Source organism: Ambystoma mexicanum, chromosome 7p, assembly GCF_040938575.1.
Source record: "Ambystoma mexicanum isolate Mex_15411 chromosome 7p, UKY_AmexF1_1, whole genome shotgun sequence".
NCBI classification, from domain to species: domain Eukaryota; kingdom Metazoa; phylum Chordata; class Amphibia; order Caudata; family Ambystomatidae; genus Ambystoma; species Ambystoma mexicanum.
The window spans coordinates 667,258,801-667,272,386 of NC_090939.1; the positions used below are offsets into that span (position 1 = coordinate 667,258,801).

Here is a 13,586-nt window from a genome sequence, read left to right on the forward strand (position 1 = left end):
CGAAAAGTTTGACGAATGTTTAGGGAAGGACAAGCCTTCAAAGTCGGGAAAGTTTCATGCACTTTCTCTGAGGCCGAAAAGATTTCCGGACTGCGTTTGCACAGTACCTTTAAAGTGAAGAGCTGTAGCTGAGGCAGTTTTTCCTGGCTTCAGTCGTGGGGACGAGAAGGAGGACGTCGGGAGGTTCCTGCACTGCCCAGGGATGAGGCCACCAGCTTGGCAAAACGTCATTTTAAGGTGTGAGTGCCTTAAAGAACACAAGCTGGTATCCTTCCCACTTGCTATCCGGTTTTCAACAGCACTCTGATGAAAATTTGACCAGTCTTGGGACGATGTCCAGGTGTCTTGCGAGTTGGTTGTTCCCACCAAACTCAAGGGAAGAAGTTAACCTTGAAGGGCTTCTCTGTCGATGGAGTTTCAGGCAATTCGGACCTGCAGCAGGGCTTCACCGGTCACCCAGCAGTTGCAGCAGTCCTCTTCCTTCAGCTCATCTTCGGTTCTTTCGTTCCAGTGGTCGACTCTGCTTTCCAAGTCCCAGAGACCTGCTTTTAAACAGTTTCCCCCATTCAGTCCAGCCTGGCTTTCACTCACACAGAAGGGTGGCTGTCTTTTCCGGACAGTCAGCTGGCATATCATGCCAGAGTGCATTCAGGTCTCTTAGGAGATTAAGCACAGGGAATTTTGGGCACCTCCCTCACATCCTGTCCATCCCAGACACTCAGGCACCAGAGGAGGGCTTCAGCACTGAAGCCCGCCAAAGGCCAACGAACAAAGGGACCAAACCTGGTTTGGCGCACAGAGACAAACACAAGAAGGACCTTTACTAAAAGAAATGGCGAAAAAAAGATGACCGGAGTCTGTTTTTACAGATAGGTCTTGGGCGCCATATTGAAAAACATGGCTGACCCGATTTATAGCTATCATTGTAAGCGGTCGGAAAAATCATGGTAGTTTGATCTAAACCACTGCCACCAGCCATTTAAAGTAGGAAAGGGTAACATTTGACTGTTACATGAGTGTTTTGACTCAGGGGAAGCTAGGCAACCCCTCCAGCACTCTATAGGAAGATAGCGTGTGCTGGGTCAGTAAATTTAAAGAGACTAGTAAAGTCAATTTAACTTTACATGCTCTGGGCGAAGGTAGTCAGTCCCAGAGAAGGTATTTAAACCTTGGGAAGTCTGAAAGACATCCGCCACATGATAGCAGGCGTAAACATCAACGCGCAAAGGATCCAATGCGTATAAAGCATGCAATGCACACCAAACTAACGTCGGACAGCTATGATGAACCCAGCAATAGCAGGAGCTATCGTACATGGACACAGAAGGAGGAGGAGGATGCCCAGGGCCTGGATTTTCACACAACACAACACACTGTTCGGGACGCCTGATGACCAGGTGTATACCACTTACCGGTTCCCACATGTTATCCTAGACCTTGTCAGGGAGCGGGAGCAAGGCCTAGCATCACCGACCATCTGCTCCCAGGCCCTTACCCCCTTGAGAAAGTGCTGACATTTCTTGGCCTCTGGCTCCTTCTAGCAAACCAGAGCCATAGTTGGTGGGATATCACAGGACACACAATCCCAGTGTCTCCACCAGATATTGGCCTGCTTAACAGCACATGCACATGTGTGTGCAGGCACATATATATGCCCAGAACACTGGAGGAAAGGCAGAGAGTGTGCCAGGAATTCTACGCAGTAGCGCTCTTTCCACATGTACTAACTGCAGTTGACTGTACACATGTTGCATTACAGCCCCCCGATTGATAGAGCCCATAGACCGCAATCGCAAGCACTGGCATTCCATTAACGTGCAGGTAGTCTGTGATGCTAATGGACTGATCATGGAAATGTATGCCAATTTCCCTGGCAGCACACATGATAGCTACATCTACCGCCACTCACCACTCCATCGGGCCCTGGCCGCTGGAAAATATGGCAACACCTGGCCCATCAGTGAGTTGAACTGTCACGCACATGCAGGCACGTGACACACTGAACAACAGACCATGCCAATAAATACAAATAACAACCCATGTAAAAATTGCAAGGGACTGTGCCTACCCGCTATCACTATTCATGATGACGCCATACTGGAATCCTGCCACACCAGCTGAGGTAAGGTACAATTCAGCACATGTAGCCACTAGGGCCATGGTGGAGAACACTTTCAGGGGACTTAAGTCACGTTTCCATTCCCTGGATCACTCTGGTGGGGTTTTGCTATATGCCCTACCAGTTGTCTGTAAAATCATAGTGGCAGCATGTGTACTGTACAATGTCACCAAACGGCATGACATACCAGTGGGAATACATGTGGGACACTGCCCTCAGCCACAGGCACCACCTTTGCCCTTGGCTGGCCAAAGGGAATGCAAAGAGGCTGCTCACACCCAGCTGGTGCAAACTTACTTTGCCTAAAAACCTGGCCCTGTGCAGAACACACAGTGAGGCCACATCCCAGGTGACATTCAATGATGAATTGGGGCCTATCCTCCATGTCTATAACAACACCCTGAGAATGTGTGTCTGGGATAGGCAAACTGTGTCTGTCCATTAGACATAAAATAACACGCACAAACAGTGTTCCCAGTAAAATTTGTAAGTGGGAGTATTTCATTCAGTATTTTTTAAAGTTGGGAGCAAAATGTTTTTTTGGGGAGTAAACATGTAAGTCCAATTCCCAATGAGATAAATTCATAAGCGAATAAAAATATGTTGAAACATCAAAACTGAATTTATTGGTCATAAATATTCCTTAGCACCTAGTTATTATGCTCATTGCAATCCGGCAGTTAAAATATTATTGCCCACCTGTGGTACCATATGCACTACTGGACCAAACATATCCATGTCGCTGTGAGGCTGAAAGCAGCAGTGCAAGATTCCACATGTCTTTTTCCTATTTTTTGTTGGTATTATTTTCACACCCTATTTTCATTTTTTGTGAATATTTGCACATTTTTAGTGAGTTAAAGTGGCTGATACATCCCTAATCTGCAGGGCTGTGCACAAATCACCAACACAGTCATATAAACTGGAACCAATAGTGTCCATGTAGTCCACCCAAAATCACACAACACAAGCAACAAAGTCTTAGACCACCATCACATGGACTCCAACTACTGTTCTGCACGTAGCCCCCAAACTACAAACACGAGAACACAAGTAGGAAGGCACAGTACAAAATGGAAATGAGCAACGTACACATGTGAGGAGTGCCCTGGACACCATATGGGTGTTCCACAACAAAATACGGGTCGAGTGGCCAACCGATTCCCTGACAACAAGTATGCACCGAATAAACATTCTCATCAAAATAGTCATACAGACTTTGAGAAATGAAAGTGCACTGCAATAAAGATGCACATCTCACCTCACACCTTTTACCTTGTGAGCCTGCACCAGCTGTACCCTGGAATGCATGTATGTACCCCTGAGTAGTCCTGCAAACCACCCAACTCTGATGATGAGTTCTGTACACGCATACAACAGCAACGTCCCCTTCGATCGCAGCAACCCTTTTTACCCAGCAGAATGCCTCTGTAGAGAAAAACAACACAAGGTCAAGGCATGCAACACATCCATGCACCCAATTACAATATGTGCCCCCTGAGTGCCATGCAACAAATGCAAACAAGAACTCACCATCTACACATCACCATGTGTCCCAGCACATATACAGCTGGACCTGCCACTCTTATGATAATTCATGATAACTCACCAATAAATGCCCTACAGTGATAGTCTCCCTCACAACAATCACTCCGCAGCCAGAGCCATCCTGATACTTGCTACGACAGCATGCATAGACACACCAGACTACCATCACCATGTGTCACATGCACCCATGAAGCTGGACCTGCTAACCCCAGTACAAGGAACAGACAAATAACTTCACACAGTGCCAGACTCACTGCCACCCTGAGTGCCCTCGACTTACCTGTACAAGGTACCCACCTGGCTCACATCCACTGCATCCCACCTGAAACAGAATTCTGAACTCACAAAGGCATTCATTGCATCAATGTAAAGATACTGGATACCCATGGCAACTCCCCTAGGGAACAAGGAAATAGGCATGGACTGCCCAGTGTCAACATCTGGAAGTACAAACAACCAAGCGTGAGCAACCATCAACATCACAACAGCAAAACTGACCAACAGAGAAATCACTGGCAGCAAAGCAAACAGATTACAAGCCCAGCACACATGCACCCTAGAAACAGGTGTCACCAAGCCCTGGGATGTGGGGACATTGATTGCAGGCATACACGTTCTGCAAACCCACTGTCAGTTCTCATGTGTGCCTTTGGGTCAATCCTGGATGCAGGGTAGGAAACGGACACCAAATGAGGGGATGATGTCCCAGGAGGGAAAGTACAAGTGTGGTAGCTCATGAGAAGGATGACAGAGGGCAAGAGGGAGACAGGACACAGAGTGATGAATGCACAGCAGTGGAGTGGAGAGAGCGAGAGGGAAAGGGGGAAAGCGGTGCATGGAGAAGACTGCCTGGTGCGGAAATGAGGATGATATGTCTGACATCATAGTGGGTGAGAGCAGAGAGAAGGTGGCCAAGAGAGGAAGATAGACACATGAACACTTGTAAAAGAAGCAACCTGGTCAGAGAGCCTGGAAGGCACATACATGGAAAAGTAGCACGTAGTGGGCGAGGAAGGACAAAAGTCCTTCCTCGCCCACTAAAAAAAAAAAAAAAAGAAAAGAAATGCAGAAGGGCGGCAGACTGGCAAAGAAAGACCACCTGTGAAAGGTTAATCAGCAGCTTCACATCAAAGAAACAACACACACAACCCATCACGGCATGCAAAACTGAAAGACACCCATGTCTGCCACATCCCTGAAAAAGAATGGCCTACAATCACATACCCATACCCTGCACCAGCCACCACCACCCCCAACCCCTGTTGGACACCACTGTAAATTGACCTCAGGACAATATGCAGCTGTTCACTCACCCTCCAACAGACCACACACCCTGTGCGAGACAGTTCCAATAAGGGTGCATGTATCCCAGGGTGTACTGGCAACACCTACAGGGACAACAGATGAACACAGGCTGGGGGAAGTGGACGATGTACCACATGCATGGGCCCACAATGTGCACACACTGCTTGCTGTCACTCACAGTGCTGGATTAGATCAACAAGTATTGTAAAGAAAACATCATGCAATACACTCAGGTGTAGAGAACAGACAGAAATAAGCAATGAACAACAGGTGACCTGATTGGGGGTACACAGGAGCAGTCCATCAGGGGTGCACATGGGCATATCTTTACACCTTACATGCAGCAAGTGTGACAAACCTATCCTGTGGAGTCAATGTACACAAATATCCAGAACTGTGTCACCAGAGGCAACGCCATTAAGCGGAGCAGCCGAGGATGTATAGACCTGACAATAGACATGTGTGTTACATGTGGAATAGTAGTATGGCAGATCATGTGAGCCGATAAGGGAGTGGGGTGGGCAGTGGCACAGGTCAAACTGTAGAGTGGACAGGGTGTACACCTTCAGGCCCCTGTAGGGAAAATGGGGCAGGGGAGTAGAAGGGTGTCAGTAACGAGACATCATCACGGTCAGTGAGGCAAGTGTTGGAGAACCACAATACACAGAGTACAGATGCACAGATAATGCATGTCGTTAAGCAACATGTACATCCAAAATGTGGGAAATACTTCCATTGGCTCAAGTGTGACAAGGGCTGCACAATCCCTTCCATTTTTGTCATCAATTGTGTAAGTGCACCCTCCAAAACAATGCACTTGCATCAAAGTGGAAGTGCACATAGACACACATGCATGTGGACAGACACACATCTGCAGGGACATTTACCATGACTCAATGATTAAACCCCCAGCTAGCAAATATGCAGAATGCATGCAAAGACTGTGGAGACCAATAATGCAGACATAACACAAGAGACAGTGCACATCCTTACCTGCTGAGAGAGCTGGTCTGATGTGACTCCCTCATCACCTCCACCGGAAACTGTAACACCAAATTCTTGAAAGGAGGGACAATGCCTGGCGCAGGGCATGGGGACTTGGGATGTAAAAGGCTGCAGGGCGGGCCTCCCATGGAATGCATTCACCGGATGAACCAGGATCACTGCAACAACATGGGACATTGTATTTCACCAGCCGTAGTTGCTAATTATGCATACAGCACATATGTGCCAATATTCCATCAACCCATTGTTACTTGCAGATGCCATCCTGTAGTCCTCAAGGCAACCATCGCAGGTGACACCACTGTGCATGGCTGCATGTCCACTACTGCACTCATCATTCCTTCGAGAGGGCAACAGCACATCTCTCAAGGAAACAAAGATGAGTCCATCTAGGATTGGGTGAAAAAACAACACATGCCTCCATCCTGGACAGGGGTCTAGAAAAATATTTAAAAAGGGTCCATCCTGATCAAGGTGTAAAAAATAAAAAAGGAACTTCAGACCACACCAGCCAGATAAAAAAATGTCCATCCTGGATTGAGGGGAAACAAAGTCCACCCTGGAGGGAGGAGAGGGAGGGTGCATGTGAATATCCACATAAGTGGAGAAAATAAAACATAAAAATGAAAAATTCCCTCCATTGGCTCATGGATTTCATGGCAGCGGTAGTTCAGGAGGCGTCAGTGTGCTGGGCCACCCATCCTGCAGTTAATCTGCTGGTGGTTGTGGTGGTGGATCCAATGCACGCAGTGCCATGGCCTGGTCTTCATTGGCCATGGACAGTCGTGATACGGATGCATTCAGCAACACACCAAAGGCGATAAGGTCTTGATGTGCTTTCTCACGAATGGCCACAGAGTCTGTATGCGCACTCACTCGTGACGCATTGAGTTGCTGGGACAGTGTCTGCCTCAAGGAAGCCATCTCCTTGTTGAGATGTATTCTTGCCGCATCATGCATCTTGAGTTCATCATGCAATGCAGTCCTCAAGGCCCCCATCTCACACCTCAGGTCCTCTCTATGTTCCTGAGCATCTGCATGCAGAGACTCCTGTAGACACCTCAGATCAGCCGTCGTCCCTTGATGTTGGCCTCCACGCCCAGTCTGTGGGAGCGGCTTGAGGACTGCATCATCTACATCCGTTGCACTTCCCGGGCTGCTGGTGGGGTCATGTTCTTGGCCATTTGATCCATGCCCTCTGCAATTTTGTCCAACACATTATCATGTTGGATGGTGGCAGGCAATATTTGCTGCTCCCATGATGCCTCTCCAGCCTGCACACGTCCACCATGGGTGTGGGGCCCATGGCGGCCTGATGCAAGGGCCCATGCCCATTGCTGTGGTGCCCCTGTCGTTGGCTTCAGGTCTGCAACCCTACATTGGACATCAGCCCGAGAAACTGACGCCAACTCATGGAAGGGTGGGCTTGCAGCCATAATCACTGTGGACGTGGGGCCCACCACTGACTGCCCTTGTGAAGCCAGCTGCACAGCCACAGACTCAATGGCCCCATCTGATCTGCCTGTTGGGGCGCACACCTTCTCACTCTGTGAGGCAAACACATATGGTTCTGCATCCAAATCAGCTAAGTTGGAAGAGTCTGAAGAGGCCACAGCACGACTGATGATGGTCTGTAGCACTAGTGGGTTTTTCTGGGGAACGACACCACGCCCTCCACTGGTGGTCTGACGTACCAACGCTTCTTCTTACTCCTCTTCCTCTGCATAATACGCAAAAAGATATGAAATAAAGAAGTGCACAAAGAGAGGTTATAAGTAGAAGAAAATATTTTATTGTACAAAAAATTAGATCATCATTGGTCATGACCGATGATCAGCAAGGCTTTGTATATTTTGTTGTCTTGTTCATCCACCATACACATCCACATGTTTGCTACATCATTTTCTACCATTCTCGAAATGCAGGCAACCTCTCCAGTGTCATTTGTATAGAAAAAGGGCAAACAGATTTGATTGGTGGGATTTGCCTGATAGCAGTAGTGGGTGGCTGCACTAGAACCGACGTTTCCCGAAGGGAGGGCAAAAAGTGTAAAAGAAATGTAAATGGGGAGTAGACGCAGTAACACAAAGACTGTGGAGCAACACATTTGTTTCACCTCTGGCACAGATAATGGGAATACGTGATTTTAAGGTTCGAGCCAAATTAGGAACATCTGTCAATTCAGTGGTCTCCATTAATTCTATGTTGATCACTTAAATATACTTAGGGTTTCCTGTTTTAGGGGTTTATTTTTTTTTACTTACGGGGGTGTTTTTTCCAGTGTTTTCCAAAAATTTCAGAATCTGTGTTTATCAGTGTTTTCCCATTTGCCCCTTTGAAAAAATCGCGGACAACTTTTTTTTTCAGGTGTAAACACAGAAATGTTCTTTTATTGCTTCAGTGCGTGCATATGTAGGGTAACCTGCATGTTAAAAGAACATTTTAGTGTGGGGTTTCTTCATGGAGTTCCAAAAGCATGCAGGGAATCAGTGGCAGATGGGGTGGAGGCGGTTCTTCTGCCATGCCTGCCCCATACAGAATGAGGGCCTAGCAATAATTCTACAGAACCTTCCGAACTTACAGATTTCTTGCTGTGACCTAAAGTTAGTGGTAGAAGTATACCGAAATAAATTTAGTGGAACTTTGGTCTCGGTAGGGGAGCGGGTAGGCAGAAGCATAGTGCAACATGTGACAAGGTGTTGTGGCTGTGGATTTGCAGTAGTATAAGTGACTACTAACTAAGGCTCCTATTACAAGGTTACACTTGCACAACGATAAGGATGGACAAATCCTCTTAATAGAATGCTGAATATGGTCGTAAAAAGTAGAGGAATGGTAATAAGAAAAAAATTAAAGTACTAGAACACCGCTCCCGACCGTTCCCGCTCACTTCGATCACTGCCTTAAGTCAACAATAGCAGCTGATATGTGAAACATGGACAGCTGCACTGAGTAAAGTTCTTCTTGGACAGTCAAAACGTTAATATGTAAAGTAGTTGCAGAATATGTGACAGGTTTGCACCTATTGTAAATGTCTTCTAGTTGCACCTATTCTCACTTCTACAAATTAAGGATGTGCATTAACTTAGTGGGGGTGGGATCAAGGGAGAGTTACAAGTGTGAGGGAGCATCTTTGATTTGTAGGCAGCAGACAATAGAACAGCTGATGACGCCTTGATTACACTTTCCCAGAGGAAGCTGCCTGTTGCTAGATGGTTAGGTGACAGCGCTTATACGGACCCATGCAAAGTGTCTAAGCAACGATGTCAACCACAGAGATAAATGGAGTGCAGGCGAGGACCCAATGCATCATTCACACCTCAGCAGGCAAACAATAAAACATTTACACACAGGGGTGATTTTGTGTGGAAAAATGATTTCCCCCACGATTAACATGTCAGGCTGTGAAAAATGTCATTGCTTTTCCTCACGGTTTTTCTCAGCAGGAAGGAGCCGAGAGAAAGCACTTAAAGAAGTGCGTTAATAACAGAGCAGCTTGGCGGAAATCACGGCCAAACCTCCCCACCCACCTATTGCTGGGAACCTGAGTGGATATACAGAGGGGGTGTCCTGTGTATGACTGCAGAGCCACTGCCCAGTGGGCTGAGCCCCTAGGTTTATAGCGTGATGCAAACTTCATGTGTGTTCATGACATTGTGACCCATTGGGCTTTTTACGTCTACTTTGGTTTTGCTCATTTTTCAGGGAACAGGCAAAACAGGTGTATAGAAAAATGGGATAAAGGGTATGGGTAAAATAAAAATATTAAGGGGGTTGCCCCCCTTATTTAAAGACGTAAACTCTGCAGGTATAAAGTATGGGAACCGCTTGTATGCAAGAAAGGCAAAAACACTTAAATCTAGGGGGTCAAAAGTCGCCAAGTCGCCCCGAAATAGCAGTTGGTGTCAAGATAACCAGGCCCGAGTCCTTTGAAGTTACAAACAGGATTTTATCAGCGCCCAGAATCCCAGATCCCCCATAAACCACTTTAAACAAGAGCCTCTGCCGACCTTTAACAGAGAAGCCTGCGGTCTAGCAACTGCTGCAGAACCGAACTGCCCCACACCCAAATACAAATAGCATTTCCCACCAGCCCCCCAACCCCCAATCACACACCCCGCTCACCTGGGTCGCACAGCCTGATGTAGTGGTAGGGGTTGCAGCAAGCGCTGCCCTCCGACCCCCCCGAAGTTCTGATAGCCCCATAACGCCTTCACGCACATGGGAAAAGGGCACTCACATGGGACGAGTGCACTTGCATGAACATGGGAAAGGGTTCACTCACTTTCACTCACTTGCACACGGGAAAAGGGCACTCACATGTTCATGGGAATAGGGCACTTGCAAACGGCAAAAGGGCACACATGCACATGTTAATGGAGCACTCAAATGCACACAGGAAAAGGGTACTTACATGTTTTGGGGATTCCGATGGGCTTAGAGGTTTGGCGTCTGCGGACCTTTGGATTCCAAACCGTGTGAGGTTTGTACCTACATAATTGAACTGTGCGAGGGTGAGTAGAAAATCATCCCAGTTCGTTTTAATGGGCCGGGAGGATGGCTCAGCGGCAATGCGCCTGTCTTGGAAGCAAGACAATGCAGAGCATTACGGGTTCCAAGCGTGCTATAAAAGATTAATTCATAAAGTTCAGGGACCTGGTTGGGTGCAGCTTTTTGTTTTCTGAGAATTCCTAGCGCTTCACCAAAAGGTTACCGATTTCGAAGCGCGGATCTGCTTCTAGGCTGTCAATTTCATAGACTGTTTTCAGTCTGTTCCCCTGCTCTTTGGTGCTATTTTGTGCGCATGGAGCATCATGAAGCTGGTTTCTGGTTCTGTGTGCTCAAAGTACTCATGTTGTAATATGCATGTGCAGGCGTGGTGCTTTTATAGTGACATCTTGTTATGCAAACGCTAGCACCGACCTATATGCAGCTTTGAGGATATGAGTTTGAGTGACTTGTCAAAACAGAAAGGCAATGAGTTTAGAGCCTCAGTAGCACTCCATAAAATATCCAGACACGTGTTATTTAAGACTGGTGCCCAATGGAATCTTACTTCTTGAAATCAGGCAGCCCTTTGGGGCCCCCCTCCAAGGTAAGGGGTCATTATGGCACCTCGGCTCAGGGGCACGGGTTGTGCCAGTTCCGAGCTCGCTAGAAATGGCCCAGGAGTCCTTGTGTTTAAAATGTGTGTAAATCAAACCCCCACCACGTCGGAATCACACACAAACATACATACAACTTACCTTGCAAAGGGTCCACGTCCAGCTGAGCAAAAGTGAAGGAAACACTGGAAAATACCATTCAGCAGGTTCAGGGAGCAGTGAATGGCTCGAACAAGTGACGCTGCTTATAGGGGGCGAGATTTCCCGGGCAAACATGCACGTCCAGCCTAATTACCCATGCACGCCTAGGAGGTCATGACTGGAGGGGGTACATTAGCCCTCCCCCCCCGACAGAGACGCACACATCATCAACAGGAGCATGCCCCCTGCAGTCCTGATAATGTTTCCCTCCCAAGAACAACGCCAAAGCTGGGAGAGGCACACAGAGCTTAACGCTCAACCGAAACCAGAGTTTTCCGGATTGTCCGGCATTGCAGTTTGCAATGTGAGGTCCTTATGATTAGGCAGTCAAATCGGCATTTGTCCACAAGGTGGCAATATGGGATAATAAATTATCATTGCATAGACAATGGTTTAACAGAGCTGCTAGGAGAGCTCACTGGCAACTATCTGATAACCCCGAGACTTTTTAAATCTTAACAGGGGTCAGATGTCAGGCACTTAAAACCGGACACCCTAAATATACTCCTGAAGTCCCAACCAGTGCATACACCTTTTTCTCTTTTCTAAAATCCCCCACCTGTCAAGTATCCGTACACACAAATGCGGGTGGGGCAACCTTTGGTATCATGCTTTGCCCACCTCAGAGTTATCATGGCTGGCCAGTGTGGGACTGGCCAAGTGTGATGAGGCCCAAATCCACCAAGGGCAAAGCCCGAAAAACAAAGAATGCAATATAACTATAACTAACTGGGTGAATACAAATCATATAGTATAGCCTACAAGACAACCTGGGTTTGCACTCAGAAGGTTGCCATGCACTTAGGATGCCTTTGTGGGCAGAACATCTGGTTGTCTTGCAGATGCGGGTGAAAAAGGTCTATGCGCTTGAACTTCTTTTTGGGGTGTTTGTTAAACATTTATGGCAAATGATAGATGTGCTGGGGCTTTTGGTGGGTGGCCTTGAGAAATTACGGTTGTCATGATATTGGTATATCAGCACAATTCAAGTATAGTAAAATGGACAGATTTTTTTTATTCTCCAAGAAGTCACATGTCACCATGGTCACCAGCCCACAACACTGCTGCAACTGCCGATCACCCACATGTGTAACTACTGTGTGTTGAAGTAGGATAATTGGCAAACTCATTCATGATAACCTGCACGTTATAGGAAGGCCAGCAGAGGCTTTTCTGCTACAGATGTTCATATTCCTGAGGCAGACAGATCACAATGTGGCGACATTCCAGGGCACCCATGACCCTCAGAGAAGACAAACCTCTTGCCTCTTATTGGAAAATGGTTGGACTCTAAAGGCCAAAGTTAGATATCTGGTGGTCTACATTGTGCAGAAATGTAATTACTTGGCAAGCATTGTTATAAAGAGTGATACAAGTTGCACATTTAATTATGTTTGGGGAACCCTTTTGAGCTTTTTGATAAGTTGAAAGTGAGGTCATCAAGTGACTTTTACACAAGGAAATATGGCTGATGTTGATAATGAATGCTTATTTAGTTACTGAGTACATACATACTGAAGTCATCAAATGTTCCAGGCTATCAGCTATGTGTGCAATACTTGCTGGACATTTTTGACATGTTGATGCACCCATCCTTACGTAAACACGTATTTGTCTTGATGCAGTACATTCTGGATGGATATCAACCACCAGATAATACTTGAAAGCTCCCCTGCACTCTGACGGGCACCCCATACACTTTCAAGATTCTAGAAATGTTCTGGCCCCTAAAGACAATGCTGACAAACAAAAAAGTTCCCAATTAGGGAGCTCACATCGCCTGCACACTATCATGTGTCTGGAAATCCAGACAAATAACTTATCTAATATAAGAGGTTATTCATTCACAAGTGGTCAGTAATATTTAAATCACATACTATCATATGTGATATCTTATCATCTAGCAATTTTCAAGAATAACATTTCAGTCAGATATTTATCACAAGACAATCTTCATTTTATTCGTGATGATGATACCAAGGGGGCCCAACGTGTTTCGAGTGCCAATCACTCTTCATCAGGGGCATGTGATTCTCTAAAGAGGAAGTATATACAACATTATGTTAGAGTGAATGATATCTCAAATGTATACAATTTCAAGGTTTACAAGATTTTTAAGAGAGACTAAGCTCTACAGTTAAATCATGTCATGAATTTGATTCAACACGGTTCAATTCATACTTTACCTATTTTTGTACTCCTAAAGCCTTGAATATAATGCAACTAACTTGGTTTCAGTCAATTACACTTCAATTTTGCCTGTTCATCATTCACAGACCATATTTCACCTGAAGAGGTTTCCA

The 13,586-nt window shown here is 46.4% G+C and overlaps 1 protein-coding gene across 2 annotated transcripts in view; it reads left to right on the plus strand.

The window, feature by feature from the left end:
- The window catches only part of ASMT (acetylserotonin O-methyltransferase), a 263,533-nt gene that overhangs the window by 190,585 nt on the left and 59,362 nt on the right, over window positions 1–13,586 (plus strand). The window lies entirely within an intron of this gene.